Source organism: Sciurus carolinensis, chromosome 11 (assembly GCF_902686445.1).
Source record: "Sciurus carolinensis chromosome 11, mSciCar1.2, whole genome shotgun sequence".
NCBI classification, from domain to species: Eukaryota; Metazoa; Chordata; class Mammalia; order Rodentia; family Sciuridae; genus Sciurus; species Sciurus carolinensis.
This window is the reverse complement of record NC_062223.1, coordinates 83,310,259-83,329,775: the sequence shown is the minus strand read 5'-3', so window position 1 is coordinate 83,329,775 and position 19,517 is coordinate 83,310,259. Positions and strand designations below refer to the sequence as shown.

At 35.7% G+C, this 19,517-nt stretch overlaps 1 pseudogene; it reads left to right on the top strand.

The window, feature by feature from the left end:
• The first annotated feature begins 6,194 nt into the window (after nucleotides 1-6,194).
• Nucleotides 6,195-19,517, top strand: part of LOC124959609 (phosphatidylethanolamine-binding protein 1-like) — a 30,119-nt pseudogene continuing 16,796 nt past the window's right edge.

The following is a 19,517-nucleotide window of genomic DNA, read 5'->3' as shown; positions in this document are numbered from 1 at the left end:
ACTAATTAGTTCTGAAATTGGGTTGCCCTTGAAGGAGAACAACATGTTCACAGGTGTTTTTCTATTCACAATTCAACATGTAGAGTTGTTTTCAGTCCAATGTATTTACTTCACCAGGAAATGCCCATAGTTGCTTAGTTATATCCCAATTCTTTCCCAGCAATTAGTTTTTCCAGGGCAGTTGTTGTTTTTATATAAACTGACTATAAATAGGAAACATGGTACACAGATTTTAAATGCAGATAATTAGGAAAGAGCAAATTGTTTTGAGTGTAAATCTATATTTATAGATGCATATGTGCATAGAAACAACTTTTACAATTATTTTCAAAGAATTGACATGAACTAAGTAAAAGGGTAAAGTATAAGGGATTCGAATGATATCTTTACATGTCAGATGCAAGACATATTTACTGATTTCCTGCTCTGTATGTGTGTCTGTATGTGCATGTGTTGCATGTGAAATTTTTGCTCCACATTAGTCTAAAAAGAAGCACAACTACCTTTTTCTGGGGAACTTAGAAACAAAATATTCTGTACTCCTTCTCTGATTTATCATAGCAAAATGAATGATCTGCAACATTGATTAGCCTTTCCTAAGTTGCACTTAGAGATATGTAAATTTGGGATTTAATTAGACTGCATGAGTTCAAAGCATGGGGAAACTTTCTAAAATCGAGATTATTAATGAAATTGAAGAATTATATTTTTATATTGTAAGCATGTATGCATATGTAACAATAACAATTATACTAATGTATAATTATGATGTAACAATACAAATGTGGAAAACAAGACTTAAATTTCCATGAACTAGCACACGGGAAAAAAGAATATTAAAATACAGGATGGTCTGTATGTAACAGTCAGTTCCATACCACTTAAATGTTTTAAAAGTACAACTATCACATGCCAGAAATGGTGTAGACATTTGTTCTGAATTAGGTAAAGATAAAAAAGAAGTTTTTGACTCAGGTATACCCATATATTTTCCAAATGGAGTTGAGCATGAGTTTGCATTATTCAAATAGGATTTCTTATGAGGTACACTGCAATCTTCTAATCACACGTTTTATAGTCATTTAATAGGTCATGTGTTTTAGCCAGCTTTTTCACTGCTGTGACCAAAAGACCTGACAAAAACAATTAGAGGTAAAATAACTCTTTTAGGGGGGCTCGTGGTTTTAGAGGTCTCAGTCTGATTCCATTTCTTAGGCCTTGAGATGAGGCAGAACATCATGGCAGAAGAGCTTGGCAGAGGAAAGCAGCTAGGACATGGTTCCTGGAAGCATGGAGAGAGCACTCTCCTCACCACAGCAAAATACAAACCCAAATAGCACAACCCCAACCACCCACCTCCTCTAGTCACACCCTACCTGTCTGTAGTTAAAACTTCCAAGTTTTAATCATGGGATTAATACGCTGATTACGGAAAATCTCTTGTAACCCAATCATTTCGTCTCTGAACTTTCTGGCTCGGTCTAACACAGGAACTTTGTGAGGGCACCTCTTATCTAAACCATAATAACACGATGGCCCCAAATTTTGATTTAGTGTGCCTAAAATTAGGTTCATTGAAGAACTTGCATTTCTTACATGTCCCAAGTTGATGCTGATACTCCAGGTCGGTTCACTATTCTCAGATATGGTATGGAAAGCTTAGTGTAAATATTTGGTGAACTATTTAATTATTTTTCTTCATTGTAATTATTGTGTTGTCATCTTTCTATACCAATGGCTGCAAATGAAAACATACTTCAATACTTTTGGATTGAGTGTGCTCCATTCCCTTTCAGCTCAGTATGTAATCTAGAATTTTACTCTTAAAAACACACTTTTTTATTTTACTTGACATTCCTGGGTGATCTCTGAGTTTGTGATTCTGACCCCGATCCCCTTTGGTAATTGTATTTGTGCCTGTTGTTTGAATTATTATGCATATTTAATAAGCTCCAAGTCTTCTCTAACCCAGAGGTATTTCAACATAAATATACTAAGTGATATCTATGTGATAGACATTGTGCCACATGTTAGGAATCTCCTAAATACTGTTAATTAAGGAAACTATTGAGGCCATTAACACTGATCACAACACATGCCCCACTATCCTTGGACACAGCTTAAGATGAATGTCTGTGGTCATCTATCCTCTTGTGAAGCTCACCTTTGTACTTCTCTAACTGCCATAGCATGTCAAACTTCCCTCTCTTCCCTTGCTTAACAGATTCCTCTATCCCTCCATTGTCCTATATGGGTATTCAGTTTCATCAGTTCCACAGTCCTCCACATCCTCAAATTCATCATTAAATACTTAACCTCAGCATAAACATTTTTTCTCCTGTGATTTTGATTTACTCTTCAACTCCTTCTAATGTAACTTGGTTGTGTTCTCATGTTTTATATAATTTAGTATTCAGAGGTGAGTGCAGCATACTTCATACCTCCCTTTGATATTCCGAATAACTACTCCTTCATCAGTCTATAAGGAATCTGTCTCCATTGAGACTTTGGCTACTCCACCATCTATCTGGACATACCCCAATCTATGAAGTCCTTGTTAATTCCTGGCATGCCTATTATTCACTGAAGAGGTTAAGACTTGGGATTCTTTTCTCAACTCCTACTACTACTTTATGTCTTCATTTTACTTTAAGCATGATTTAAAAAATATTTAGTTTTGAAATTATAATTTTTAATGACTTGTCAGTAAACTCAAAAGGGTCAAGATCCCTACTTTGAAACTATTTTTATCTCACAACCACTTATCAGGCATTCTTAATGGATGTCAAGCTTATTGAATAAATGACTAAATGAGTGAATAAATATTACCTTGGCAGTATGGCAGTGTGACAGAATAAAAGGTGTTTTGTGCATTGGTTTTAAACAGAGGAAAATTCAAAATGTTGGATGAGAGAAAAAAAATGGAGACAGAAAAATATCAAAGAAAGGAATTTCACTGAAGAAACCAATAGAATGGTCAATGAGATATTAGGGCCTCTACATCAGGAAGATTATTGGTGATGATAAAGGAATGAATGGAAAAAAATGTAGCATAATGAAGAATCTCTTCTGAAAGAGTCAAATGGGAAGGAAGGAAGTACAGAATTTGCCAGTAATGCTTGCTGGTCATAAAAGAGAGAAATGGAATTAAGCACATCATCATGAACAAAAGAGTTTATAAATCCATTGGTTATCTACTGCTATATAAAAAATAACCCCACCTAAATAACCTAAAGCAACATATTATGTATTCTTTAGTAATCAGTTTCTTTGAGGAAGAGATGTAAGAGCAAGTTACCTGAGAATTCTGCTTTAGGGTCTTTCATGAGGTTAAAGTTAAAATGTAGTCCATGTCTTTCATTTATTTATAAATTTGACAAGCTTTAGAAAATTTCTGTAGATGCAATAGCACACTGATAAGAGGAAGGACACACAAATGAATAGTTATAGTATAACAGAGTATGCAGAGAGTTCAAGAGCAGGCACAGAATATTATTATGGGAACACAGAACTTGAGAATCAGAAAGGTCTTCCTAGAAGAGCTAATACAAATGATTCTTAAAGGATGCTGATGAGTACTCATTGAATACAGATTCTGAGGAAAATATTCCAGGCAGGACATCAATATAGGGAAGTACTTGTCTTCAGAAAGTGAAAAGTAGCTTGGTGTGGCCGGAACACAAAGTAAAAAGACCAGCATGTTAAGAGATACAATCAGCAGAGCCAGGATTTCAAGGTTGTAAGGATGGGATTATAACCAGAGAAATCTAGAACACCTTTTGGATAGAATAGACTTGAACTGAAAAATGGACAGGAATTCTGTAACTGGAGCTATTCTGGTCAATAAAAACACTATGAAGAAAGAAAGCTCTATGGACTTTGTATTCTAGAATTTTCATAGATTTTATATATAAAATTGTGTGGATATTTTCAGAGTATAATGAGGTATCAGTGGTCATGATACTATCATTATCATCACAATTAGTATGAAAATATTAATGTATAAGCACTAGGTCAGCATTGGACTCAGAATGTTGGGATGAAATAGTGAGAAGTCTCATGCCTATAACACTCGGTACGTTACCTATACTCACTGCACCTCATACAATCTACTTACTCCTCTAACAGTGAAAATAACATATATTTTGCCATTAATAATTGAAACAATAGATTTTTCATGGAAAAATGCCAGTAAATACCTGACCCTTCACGTGTGTGTACATATTTACATTTGTTGTGGTTGTTGGTGGTTGCATTACCGTGCAGCAGATGACAACACAGAGGGACTGGAGGAGGGAAGATACTGGATTGAAAATGCCGGCCAGCATAAATATTATGCTGATGAAAGCAGGATCCCCTTTAGATACCACTAAAGAGAGACTCAGGGGCTCCCTGACTCAGTCTAGCTGTTAGAGGGGCACACCATGCATTTGGTTTTTTATAATGGTGCTAAGACCACAGAGAGAAATCCTCACTGATGAATCCTAATAGAGGCAGAGAAGCAGGAGACTCAATTCAATGTATTGTTCCACAGTCAAACAATGGCAGGGAAAAATAGTGTCACTGTTCTATCAACTTAAAATGTTTTCCATTCACTGCAGGTTTCACAGGTCCAAATTTCAGTGTTTAGAAAAAAATACAGCATGTGATTGATATTTAGGATAGTTTAGCAGTATACCCCGAAAACTCTCCTGTTTTATTTAGAGACATCAGAGTCGACAGCTTCCACTTTTCCTTTATACAGCTGCTGCTTCTTTTATTAGCATGTGATAATCTCTTTCTCTGAAACAAAAATAATAACAACATTAAGTCAATTCTTGGTTTTGTTTCATTTTTTGTTTTGTTCTTTTATTATTGAAAAAAAGAATGCTTCCATGAGAGTTGCTTACACTTTTGAGATAACAAGTCACTAATTTCTTCAAAAGCAAATTTTCTTGTTTACTGCAGCTTCCAAAGGAGAACAATAACTTCATGGTAAATTAATTGCTTTGAATTATTAAAACTTTCAACTTCTCCTTAGTGGATATTAAATGATTCATATCTTACAAAGAGGTTGATAATATTACTCTTGGTATTTTTCTATAGAAGGAAACACAATAGTACTGTCAAGAAACTAATTAGAACAGTAAAAATATGTTTAAAGAATTAAAAATATTCTGTTCTTCAGAAGCATGCAAAATGTCATCCCTTGCTTTATAAAAAGTGAAGAATTTAAGATTATTTAAATTTTTAAAAAGCTATTTATTAGCATCGATGTGTCAAAAGTCATTTGCTACCACAAATGTAAACATATTATACAAATTTATCTCATATTTTCCTATATCCAATGTACTACACTTACATATTGTCCTATTTAGTTCTCACAAAACCACATTGGTTTGCTTTTACATTATTCTTCTGTTATGTTTTAAAAAGCACTTTTCTCCTCAACTATGTTAGGTTTCTATGTGAAAAAAACAGTGTGAAAAGAGTAAGTCACTGTTCCAAGATCACACAGATAGATTGGATTGAACTCATGTTCTGGCTATAAGTCTTGTGGAATTCCCCATCCTCTATTGAAGCCTAAACCTGGAGCAATCAGAAGTGGGAAAAAGGATTTTCTGGATTACTGAACTCATTGCCTAATATTTGTGAAAATATCTTGAAAAAAGAAACAGTTTTTATACATTTCCAATCTGCCCTTCAATTGCATTATCCTTTTCACTTTGTTTTGGTTTAACATGTAATCATTCACTTTTAAAAATCAATCATATTACATTCAACTATTTCCAAAAGACCAATAGCAACTCCCTAAATTAAAAAAAGTCAATTAAAAATTATATCATTAATAATACTACTTTTCAATACCAAATATGTAATTTATTTGTGTACACACACAAGCACATTCACATACAGATAGCTAACTCACATCTACTGGCTGCTCTGAAGTTGTTTTACATTGAAGTTATTCACCTGACTGTACCCAATTGAATAATAAGGCAAACTAAATACAATTCAATTGTTTTTTACCTCTAAGGGATATATTCAAAGATCATTTTCATACCAGGGAAGGTTAATTCTACATTTCACATTGACATTCAATATTAGCTCTTCGATGAGCAAAAACTGAGGATAATGTCTTCAACACAAAGACTAAATAAGTGAAAAACCTGCTAGTTCTTCATGGAAAATAAAGGTGATTAAGATCGCGGGTGATGTACGAAGATACAACAGGTGATGTTTGAATAGATTGAAAAGCATAATATCAAAAAGAGGTATTTTGAGTAGTTCTGAAATATAAGTGGAAATGTTACTCATATTCTGTCAAAGAAAATAGAAGAAATAATGTGAGGTAGCTATTAAGAATGTGGAAATTCTAGACATGTAAACATATGAAAAGGGAAGACATAAACCCTTACCCACCAAAGAAAGCCACCAAGACAGGGATCTAAGAGATGCTAGAGGGAAAGGGCAAACAGACCTTGAAAAATTCACCAAGAGTGACCCATCAAAGTCATCTCTTCGACAGGGAGGACAAAATCTCAATATGGATTCTTTGCTTTTTGCCCTCAAAGAAATAAATTTGAATTCTCTACAATGTGAGAATGAATGTATATAAAGCCCAAGTACTTACTTAGAATGAGTTTACACCAGATAATACAAAATGGTAGCATTCATCCCACAGAAGTGCTTGATTTTAACTATCTGGGGTTGGTCATGGTATTAAACATTTCTGAGTGAGAAATACAAGATTTTTTCCCCACAAAAATCTAGAATGTTGTTTTTTTGTTTTTAAGAAGGAGAAAGAGTAGAGGAAGAGAGAAGAAAAGGAGAAATAATGACTTGTGAACCATAGGACTGATGGTCCTCAGTTAATGCTACCATTATAACTTGATGGAGCTGCTGTTCCGAGGTAGGGCAGGTATGTTTCAATTAGCCTTAAACACCACCTCAAACTCCCTGTTATCATTCATACTTTGTAATCTTCATCAGTCTGCTACCAGTAAGCTTTTGAGTTTTTATTTATTAAAGAAGTCTCACTTTCCAAAGATACTCCAATCTATCATATCTTGTTTACATAGAGATTAGAAAACAAAAATAATTACATTTCTTTTAAAACCACAAAACAGTCTAGAAAGAAATGGTAATTATCAAAACCACATGTGAAAGTTAAAAGGTCTAAGAAATCATTTGGTTATGGCCACCAAATGTTCTACATTCACAATAGCGGAGTTCTAAACATGCCACACTTGTTCAGATTTACAATATGAACCAGTTCACCATATGTCCTATATAGAAATAAGAACTATTATTTGAGATACTGTTTCAATATGTAACTTGATGGGCACTTGAACTGGTTCCTAAATTGCTATTGTGAACTGTGCTGCTATAAACATTGTTATATATGTATCACCATAGTGTGCTAATTTTAGTTCTTTTGGATAAACACCAAGGAGCAGAATAGCTTGGTCAAATGGTGTCTCCATTCCTGATCTTTTGAAGAATCTCCATAGTGGAGATTTCCATCTGCTTTCCAAAGCAGCTGTAGTTTAAGTTGCAGTCTCTCAAATAATGTATACATTTTTCCCTTTAAACTTGCTGGAATTTGTTATTATTTGTATTTTTGATGATTGCCATTCTAACGAATGATGATATAAAATCTCAGTGTAGTTTTGATTTGCATTTTCCTGATAACTGAGGATGTTGAACATTTTTTCATATATTTTTTGACATTTGTACTTCTTATTTTGAGAAATGTCTGTTTAGTTTATTTGCCAATTTATTTGATTTTGTTGTTGTTGGTGGTGGTGTTTTTTGATTTCTGTATGTATTCTGGATATAAATCTCCTGTTGAAAGAATAGATAGCAAAGCTCTCCCATTTGTAGGCTTTCTCTCTTCATGTTCTTGTTTCCTTTGCGGTACAGAACCTTTTAAATTGGAAGCTTTCCCACTTATCGATTCTTGGTTTTCCTTGAGATTTCTTGACAAAGTGCCTGTGTCATTATATTGTTGTGTTTCCTTCTAAAAGTTTCAGTGTTTCTGGTATAACTCCTAAGTCTTTGATCCACATTGGGTTAATTTTTGTAGAGTAAAAGACAGGTTCTAGTTTAAATGTTCTACGTATGGGTATCCAGTTTTCCCAGCATCATTTATTAAACATGCTGTATTTTCACATTTTTTTTTTCTTTTGGGATTGAATTTAGGGTGCTTAACTACATCCTCAGCCCTTGTTTTTTAAAGTTTAATTTTTTATTTTGAGATGGTCTCGCTAGGTTGCTTACAGTCTCACCAAGTTACTGAGGTTGACTTCAAACTTGTGATCCTCCTGCCTCAGTTTCCCAAGCCACTGAGTCACCAGGCCAGGCATAAGCCACCACTCCTGGTGGCACCAATATATGTTTTTGGCAACTTTGTCAGGGAACAAATGACTGTCTATGTGAATTTATCTCTGTGTCTTATATTCCATTCATCTTCATGTCTGTTTTGTAACTGTTTTTGTAACTGTAGCTCTCTAATGTAATTTGAGGTTAGATATTGCAATGCCTCCAGAAGCACTATTATTATTCAGTATTAATTTAGCTACTTTAGATCATTTATTATTCCATATGGAGTTTACAATTGTTTTCCTAGTTCCATCAAGAAAGCTATTGGTGTTTTCATGGTGATCACATCAAATATATGTATCATTTTTTGTAATATGGCCATTTTGACAATATTAATTTTGGCTCCCCAAAAGCATAGTAGGTTTTTCCATCTTCTGAGGTCTTTTTCAGAGTTCTTTAATTTTCACTATAGAGGTCTTTCACCTCCTTGGTTAGGTTGTTGGGTTTTTTTTTTTTTTCTTTTTTTGAAACTATGTGTAATGTGAATGGAATTGCTTTCATAATTACTTTCTCAGCAGATTCATTGTTGGATTATAAGAGAACCATTGATTTCTATATGTTGAGTTTTTATCCTGATATTTTGCTGAATGTGTTTATCAGCCCTAGTAGTCTTCTTGTGGAGATTTTTGAATCTTTCAGATATAGGATCATGCATCATCAAACAGATAATTTGATTTCCCCTTTTCCTATTTGCAATTCTTTAAATTTCTTCTCTTGCCAGGTTGCTCTGGCTATAGTTTGAGAAACTATATTTAATAGGAGTGATGAGAATGGAATACTTGTCTTGTTCCTGATTTTAAAATAAATGCTTTTGTTTTTTCTCCATTCAGTATGATGTTTCTAGATACATATGGCTTACCAAATTGAACCATTAGATTAAAGGAAACCTAAACAGACCAATTTCAAAGAACAACATCGATGAAGCAGTAATAAAAATCTCCCAATAAAGAAAAGCCTGGGACCAAGTGGATTCTTTCCTGAGTTCTACCAGATCTTTAAAGAAGAATTAATGGCAATCTTCTTCAAAGTATTCCATGAAATAGAAAAGGAAGGAACACTCCCAAATTCATTGTATGCAGACAGTATAACTCTGATCTCCAAACCTGATAAAAACACATTAAGAAAACTATAGACCAATATCCCTGATGAAAATGGATATGATAATTCTTAAAAATATTAGTAATCCTTTTCAAAAGCACTAAGAAGATCATACACCATGATCAAATTGGTTTCGATCCAGGAATGCAATCTCCTTTTACAGTGTATTGATCAAGCTGGGTGAGGTGGTTCACCTCCATAGGCTCACCTACTTGGGAGGCTGAGGAAGGATGATCACAAGTTCAAGGCCAGTCTCATCAACTTAGAGAGTACTGAAGCAACTTAGTAAGATCCTGTCTCAAAAAAAAAAAAAAAAAAAAAATCAGAATGGGTTGGTGATGTAGCTCAGTGTAGAAGCAACCCTGAGTTCTGATGGAACTCATAAACATAACTCAAAATCATAAAGGGCATTCTATTTTTATAACTATCTTCAAGGTGATTGTTTACTTCTTTCTTAGCAAGTTTATTATTGGTAAACAAAAATTCTACATACACATGTTGATTTTGTATCCTACAAATTCCCTGAATTTGATTATTAATTTTAAAATTATTTATGATGGAGTCCAGCATTTTCTAAATATAAAACTATATCATCTACAAATATGAATAATTTTACTTCTTTCATGATTGAATGCCCCCTTTTTTTTTTGCCTTATGACTCCAGCTGAGATTTTCAATATGAATGTTGAAAATGAGCATCTTTGTTTTTTCCTAAACCTAGAAGAAATAATATCAGAATTTCCCCATTCAGTATAATGGTGGCTGTGAGTTTATCATATGCACTTTTGTTGTGTTGTATGTACCTTATGTTGTGGTATGTACCTTCTATACCTAACTTGCTTGTGAATTTTTACCACAAATTTTATGCAATTCATTTTCTGCTTATATTAAGATGATCATAGTGTTTTGTCTTTTATTATGTTGGTGTAATATACTGTTTATTGATTTCCATATGTTGAAACTATATTTTTGTCCCTGAGATAAATTCCACTTGATCTTGATATATAATCTTTTGGTTATGCTGTTGGATTTGGTTTTCTAGTATTGAGAAGTTTTGAGTCTATGTTCACCAGGAATATTTCTTCATAGTTTTCTTTTTGTATGTCTTCATTTCTGACTTTGGTATCCCAGTAATTCTGGTATTAAGTGTGAAAAGTTCTCCTTCCTTTCACATCTTTGAAATAATTCAAGAATTAATGTCAGTTCATTTTATTTTTTATATTTAGAGACTGCATTTTGATTTGCTGTACACAAATGGGATACAACATTTTGTTTCTATGGTTGTACATGATATGGATTCACACCATTCATGTAATCTTACATGTACATAGGGTGATGATGTCTGTCTCATTTTACCATCTTTCATAAAAAAATTTACACCAAAATACAAAGAACCCAATCAATAAATGGGTCAAGGAACTGGACAGGCACTTTACCGAAGAAGATATACAGATGATATATGAAAAAGTGTTCAACATTCCTAGTAATTAGAGAAATGCAAATCAAAACAACTCTAAGATTTTATCTTACTCCAATTAGAATGGCTATTATTAAGAACACAAGCAATAATAGCTGTTGGCGTGGATGTGGGGAAAAAGGCACACTCACACATTGCTGGTGGAGTTGCAAATTGTGCAGCCACTCTGGAAAGCAGTGTGGAGATTCCTCAGAAAGCTTGGAATGGACACACCTTTTGACCCAGTTATCTCACTCCTCTGTTTATATCCAAAGGACTTAAAATTAGCACACTACAGTAACACAGCCACATCAATTGTTTATAGCAGCTCAGTTCAGTTCTTTTTAAAAGTTTGGTAGCATTAAGCAGTGAAGCCATCATCTTGAGCTTCTCTTTGCTGGGAGACATTTTATTACTAATTTAATCTCATTGTTCATCTTCTGTCTGTTCTGGTTTTCTATGCTCTCATGGTTCAACTTTTTTATTATTTTTTAATTGTAGATGGACACAATAACTTTATTTATTTATTTATTTTTATGTGTTGCTGAGGATTGAACCCAGTGCCTCACATGCTAGGCAAGTGCTCTACTAATGAGCCACCACCTCAGGCCCTTATAGTTCAATTTTGATAGGATATATGTGGCTAGAAGTTTAGCTATTCTTCTATGTTTTCAAATTGTTTACATAATTTTTTGTAACACTTTCTGATGATCATTTGTATTTCTAGTGTATTGGTTATAATATTTCTAATTTTATATTTGTGTCCTCTCCACTTTGATTCTTGGTTTATTTATCTAAAGGTTTGTCAACTTTATTTTTTTCTTATTTTATTTTATTTTAACTTTAAAAATACAATTTAGAATTCAGAATGTACAGTGATAATAATCACATGTCTGCATGGGTTAGCAAAAGTCAAAGGAGAGCCTTAAATCTCTGATGCATTTAGCAAAGAGTGTTAATCATCTGAAATTTTGCTAAGTTTCTTTGCTAAGTCATTGACCAGAGCAAACAGATATGACAGGTCTTCAAATGACAGTGTGGTCCTTCTATGTCAGATACAATGTATAAAAGAGAGCACTTAATGGATGTCTTACCAGTAAACTTACATAAACTTTCACTTTATAAACTTTTATATAACACCTAGATAAGTCTTAGAGATAGTTCTTACCCATGGTCGTTGGATCCATGTAGACTAAACAGTTCGCAGACTGCTCCAAGTTGGTTCCCTGGGTCTGCTGGTGGCCTCCCACGCTGCTGAACCATCTGCTCTTCCTCTCCATGCTGGCAGACCTCTGAAAGTAGAATGGGCCATTGAGCCTACAGGAGGTGGAGGAGCACCCACTGTGGGTCACCTACGCTGGGGCAGAGGTGAATGATCTAGTCAAAAGACCTGATGCCAACCCAGGTGAAGAACAAACCCACTACATTTCATGGGATGGTCTTGATCCAGATAAACTTTACAGTTGGTCTTGTCAGACCTGGATGCTCCTAGCAGGCAATCTTCAAATACTGGGAATGGCACCATTTTCTGGTGGTCACCATGAAGGGCAACTACATCAGCAGTGGTAAGGTCCTCTCCAATTATGTGGGCTCTGGGCCTCCCCGTGGCACAGGCCTTCACCGCCATGTCTGGCTGGTCTGTGAACAGGACAAGCTGCTGAAGTGGATGAACCCCTTCTCAGCAACCGATCTGGAGATAACTGTGGCAAATTCAAGGTGGCGACCTTCCTCGAGAAGTACAAGCTCGGGTCCCCCGTGGCTGGTACATGTTACCAGGCTGAATGGGACGACTGTGTGCCCAGACGTATGAACAGCTGTCTGGGATGCAGGGGAGATCTGAGCAGTGTTCTCTCGTTCAGTGATGCATCTCTCCTCTCGACCCAGGTGAGGTCTTAGCTTTCAGATGGCAGTTTAGGGTGGTTTTTCCTGTTGCTTGTTTTTTATGATTTTAGATAGTCACACATCCCAGTTTATGTTTTGAACTAATTTGAACTCCGTGTTGGGGGATATTTTGGTACTGCCATGGGGTCATTGCATTGTTAATAAAAGAATAGCAACCCAGAATTTAAAGTAGAAATCCAGGTAAAAATATTATAGGAACAGAGCAAAGTATTAATCTTTAAGGGAAGTTTAAAAAAGGAGAAGGATTTGCTGTCTTTACCTTTGTGATCCTGAGTTCAGAATTGTGCACAATGACGTCTTCTGAGATGTTTATTTGCAGTGCTGTCTCTGACTAAGACAGAGACTAGCATCTCAGCTGCCCTCCAGCGTGGGCTCAGATACTGTAGTAGGTGTGAGCATTCTGCTCTAGATGTTTCGAAGAACAAAGCCGGATAAACAAGAGGGAGGATGGTTTTGCTGCTGGTGAGGCCTGATCCTCTAGATGGGCAGCAGTGCTGAGCCATGGGCCGTTTGGGGTCCTTAAACCTGCTGAACCAATTACACATCATTGATGAAGAACAATCCAGAGTTGCTTAATGTTGTGTTAATTCTGCTGTTTGCTTATTGTTGAATTAAAACTAAAAACATTGGATAATCAAGAAAAAAAAAGAGAGTTCTCAGATGCATATATACATTTACCTAGTCACTTATATTTTGGGTGTCAATAATATTGTTATAATCTAAATAACAGTTTGTTAAACCAGTTACAAAGCAGTCATTTAAGACTTTAAAACAAGTACAAACCATAATTCTGATAAGACTTAGTTTCCCCAAATAATAAAACCTAACAAATACAAGAAAATTGTCTATAGATAAGAGCAGATCAATGTTTTAGACTTTTTTATATTAGTACATTAAAATCCAAATAACTTTTTGCCAATTATAGTCAACTTAATCACAAACACAAACTTTTTGAGATTTACCTTCCACAAACCTGTGACTTCCTTAGACATTCATAAACTTACATCCTTAGTTTTGTCCTCTTTCACCTTGGACGTTAGCCCAAGAATATTACTTCACAAGACAAAATACTTTCTCATCAAGAAACATTTCTTGGGGATCCAAGATGGCGGCCTAGAGGGAGACCGCACCCCCAGTCGCTCCAGAACCCTGGAGTTAAGAAGGGGAGGCATTGAGAGACTCGGACTGAAATAGAGCCACGGGTGAGTCTGCCCACTGGGTAAAGCTCGGCCCGGGTGGCAGGCCCAGATAGAGGTGGCTTATTGGAGCCGGACACGGCAGCTAGAGTCTTCCCAAGGTAGCCTTCCACACTCCGGCAGTGGGCTCCTCCCACACGGCCAGCTGCATGGCGCAGGCCCACAGTGAGAGCATTTCCGCACAGAGCCAGTTCCAAACCGTGGAACCAGTAGGCGGCTAGGGGCAGTTTTCTTCGGATGAGCTGCTTTATCAGATTCCTCCAAGACATCAGGCTACTGAAGGCTGGGAGGTGATACACTGGAAATCTACCGGGACACTATAAGCCAGTAGCGGAAAACTGCAATATCTCAGGGTCCCACTGACAACTGACCAATATGAGAAAACAAGGGAAGAAAATGTCCCAAACAAACCTAGATACTACATCAATAAAACCCAATGACAGCACAGCAGAAGAAATGTCAGAAAGGGAGTTCAGAATGTACGTAATTAAAACGATCAGGGAAGCTAATGAGGAGATGAAAGAGCAAATGCAGGCATTGAAGGAGGAGATGAAAGAGCAAATGCAGGCATTAAATGATCGCACCAATCAACAGTTAAAAGAGCAAATACGGGAAGCAAGAGATCATTTCAATAAAGAGTTAGAGATACTGAAAAAAAAACAAACTGAAATCCTTGAAATGAAGGAAACAATAAACCAAGTTAAAAACTCCATAGAAAGCATAACCAATAGGATAGAACACCTGGAAGACAGAACCTCAGACATTGAAGACAAATTATTTAATCTTGAAAGCAAAGTTGGCCAAACAGAAAAGATGGTAAGAAATCATGAACAAAATCTACAAGAATTATGGGATATCATGAAAAGGCCAAATTTAAGAATTATTGGGATTGAGGAAGGCTTAGAGAAACAAACCAAAGGAAAGAACAATCTATTCAATGAAATAATAACAGAAAATTTCCCAAATCTGAAGAATGAAATGGAAAACCAAGTACAAGAGGCTTATAGAACTCCAAACATACAAAATTACAATAGACCCACAGCAAGGCACATTATTATGAAAATACCTAACATACAAAATAAAGACAGAATTTTAAAGGCCGCGAGAGAAAAGAATCAAATTACATTCAGAGGGAAACCAATAAGAATATCAGCAGATTTTTCAATCCAGACCCTAAAAGCTAGAAGGGCCTGGAACAACATATACCAAGCCCTGAAAGAAAACGGATGCCAACCAAGAATCTTATACCCAGCAAAACTTACCTTCAAATTTGACGATGAAATAAGATCCTTCCATGATAAACAAAAGCTAAAGGAATTTACAAAAAGAAAGCCAGCATTACAGAACATTGTCAGCAAAATATTCCAGGAGGAAGAGATGAAAAACAACGATGCAAATCAGCAACAGGAGGCGCTAGCCTAAAGGAATAGCCAAATAAAGGAGAAACCAAATCATGTCAAAAACAAATATGAGTCAATTGACTGGGAATACAAATCATATCTCAATAATAACCCTGAATGTTAATGGCCTGAATTCATCAATCAAAAGACACAGAGTGGCAGATTGGATTCAAAAGAAAAATCCAACAATATGCTGCCTGCAAGAGACTCACCTCATAGAAAGAGACACCCATAGGCTAAAGGTGAAAGGATGGGGAAAAACATACCATGCACATGGACACAGCAAAAAAGCTGGAGTATCCATCCTCATCTCAGATAATGTGGACTTCAAACCAAAACTAATCAGAAGGGATAAAGAAGGACATTACATGCTGCTTAAGGGAAGCATAAATCAGCAAGACATAACAATCATAAATATCTATGCCCCGAACATTGGCTCATCCACGTACGTCAAACAAATCCTTCTCAATTCCAGAAATCAAATAGACCACAACACAATAATACTAGGTGATTTTAACACACCTCTCTCACCATTGGATAGATCGTCCAAACAAAAATTGAATAAAGAAACTATAGATCTCAACAACACAATCAGCAATTTAGACTTAACGGACATATATAGAATATACCATCCAACAAAGAATGAATACACTTTCTTCTCAGCAGCACATGGATCCTTCTCTAAGATAGACCATATTTTATGCCACAAAGCTACTGTTAGCAAATACAAGAAGATAGAGATACTACCTTGTACTCTATCAGATCATAATGGATTGAAATTAGAAATAAATGACAGAATAAAAAACAGAAACTTCTCCAATACCTGGAGACTAAATAATACAGTATTATATGATGAATGGATAACAGAAGACATCAGGAGGGAAATAAAAAAATTCTTAGAAGTAAACGAGAACAAAGACACATCATATCAAAATCTCTGGGACACTATGAAAGCAGTACTTAGAGGAAGATTTATTTCATGGGGTGCATTCAAAAAAAGAAGTAGAAATCAACAAATAAACGACTTAACACTACAGCTCAAAGCACTAGAAAAAGAAGAGCAGACCAATACCAAAAGTAGTAGAAGACAGGAAATAGTTAAAATCAGAGCCGAAATCAACGAAATTGAAACAAAAGAAACAATTGGAAAAATTAACAAAATAAATAGTTGGTTCTTTGAAAAAATAAATAAAATTGATAAACCCTTAGCCACACTAACAAAGAGAAAGAGGGAGAAAACTCAAATTACTAAAATTCGGAATGAACAAGGAAACATCACAACAGACACGAGTGAAATACAAAACATAATTAGAAGCTATTTCGAAAATCTATACTCCAACAAAACAGAAAACCTCGAAGACATCAACAAATTTCTAGAGACATATGAACTACCTAAACTGAACGAGGAGGACATACACAACTTAAATAAACCAATTTCAAGCAATGAAATAGAAGAGGTCATCAAAAGCCTACGAACAAAGAAAAGTCCAGGACCAGATGGGTTCTCAGCCGAGTTCTACAAAACATTTAAAGAAGAGCTCATTCCAATACTTCTCAAAGTATTCCATGAAATAGAAGAGGAGGGAACCCTACCAAACTCGTTCTATGAAGCCAATATCACCCTGATACCTAAATCAGACAGAGACACATCGAGGAAAGAAAATTTCAGACCAATATCCTTAATGAATATCGATGCAAAAATTCTCAACAAAATTTTAGCAAATCGCATACAAATATATATTAAAAAGATAGTGCACCACGATCAAGTGGGTTTTATCCCAGGGATGCAAGGTTGGTTCAACATCTGGAAATCAATAAATGTCATTCACCATATCAACAGACTTAAAGTTAAGAATCACATGATTATTTCAATAGATGCAGAAAAAGCATTCGATAAAATACAGCATCCCTTCATGCTCAAAACACTAGAAAAAATTGGGGTAGTGGGAACATTCCTAAACATTATAAAGGCAATCTACGCTAAGCCCATGGCTAATATCATTCTAAATGGTGAAAACTGAAAGCGTTCCCCCTAAAAACTGGAACAAGGAAGTGATGCCCTCTTTCACCGCTTCTATTCAACATCGTCCTTGAGACTCTAGCCAGAGCAATCAGACAAACCAAAGAAATTAAAGGGATACGAATAGGAAAAGAAGAACTCAAACTATCCCTGTTCGCTGATGACATGATTATATATTTAGAGGAACCTGGAAATTCCACCAGAAAACTTTTAGAACTCATAAGTGAATTCAGTAAAGTAGCAGGTTACAAGATCAATGCACATAAATCCAATGCATTTTTATACATAAGTGATGAATCTTCAGAAAGAGAAATTAGGAAAACTACCCCATTCACAATAGCATCGAAAAAAATAAAATACTTGGGAATCAATCTCACAAAAGAGGTGAAAGACCTGTACAATGAGAACTACAGAACACTAAAGAAAGAAATTCAAGAAAACCTTAGAAGATGGAAAGATCTCCCATGTTCCTGGATAGGCAGAATTAATATCGTCAAAATGACTATACTACCTAAAGTGCTATACAGAGTCAATGCAATTCCAATTAAAATCCCAATGATGTACCTTGCAGAAATAGAGCAAGCAATTATGAAATTCATCTGGAAGAATAAAAAACCTAGAATAGCTAAAGCAATCCTCAGTAGCAAGAGCGAAGCAGGGGGTATTGCAATACCAGATCTTCAACTCTACTACAAAGCAATAGTAACAAAAACGGCATGGTATTGGTACCAAAATAGACAGGTAGATCAATGGTACAGAATAGAGGACATGGACACAAACCCAAATAAATACAATTTTCTCATACTAGACAAAGGTTCCAACAATATGCAATGGAGAAAAGATAGCCTCTTCAACAAATGGTGCTGGGAAAACTGGAAAACCATATGCAATAGAATGAAATTAAACCCCTATCTCTCACCCTACACAAAACTCAACTCAAAATGAATCAAGGACCTCGGAATCAGACCAGAGACCCTGCATCTTATAGAAGAAAAAGTAGGTCCAAATCTTCAACTTGTTGGCTCAGGATCAGATTTCCTTAACAGGACTCCCATAGCACAAGAAATAAAAGCAAGAATCAACAACTGGGATAGATTCAAACTTAAAAGCTTTCTCTCAGCAAAGGAAACTATCAAATGTGAAGAGAGAGCCTACAGAGTGGGAGAATATCTTTGCCAGCCATACCTCAGATAGAGCGCTAATTTCCAGAATCTATAAAGAACTCAAAAAACTCTACACGAAGAATACAAATAATCCAATCAACAAATGGGCTAAGGAAATGAACAGACACTTCACAGAAGAAGATGTACAAGTAATCAACAGATATATGAAAAAATGTTCAACATCCCTAGTAATAAGGGAAATGCAAATCAAAACTACCCTAAGATTTCATTTCACCCCAATTAGAATGGCGATTATCAAGAATACAAGCAACAATAGGTGTTGGCGAGGATGTGGTGAAAAAGGAACACTCATACATTGCTGGTGGGGTTGCAAATTAGTGCAGCCACTCTGGAAAGCAGTGTGGAGATTCCTCAGAAAGCTTGGAATGGAAACACCATTTGACCCAGCTATCCCACTCCTTGGCCTATACCCAAAGGACTTCAAATCAGCATACTACAGAGATACAGCCACATCAATGTTCATTGCTGCTCAATTCAGCATAGACAGATTGTGGAACCAACCTAGATGCCCTTCAGTTGATGAATGGATAAAGAAACTGTGGCATATTTATACAATGGAATATTACTTCGCAATGAAGAATGATAAAATTATGGCATTTGTAGGCAAATGGTCGAAATTGGAGAATATCATGCTAAGTGAGATAAGCCAATCTCAAAAAACTAAAGGACGAATGATCTCGCTGATAAGCAGATGAGGACATATAATGGGGGGTGGGAGGGGCTAGCATTAGGTTTAGGGTTAGGTTTAGAGTTAGGCTAAGGAGAGCGGCAAGAATGAAGGAAAGAAGGACTGTGTAGAGGGAAAAGAGGGGTGGGAGGGGTGGGGGGAGGGGAAGAATAAAATAAACATCATTACCCTATGTAAATGTAAAAAAAAAAAAAAAAAAAAACAATGTT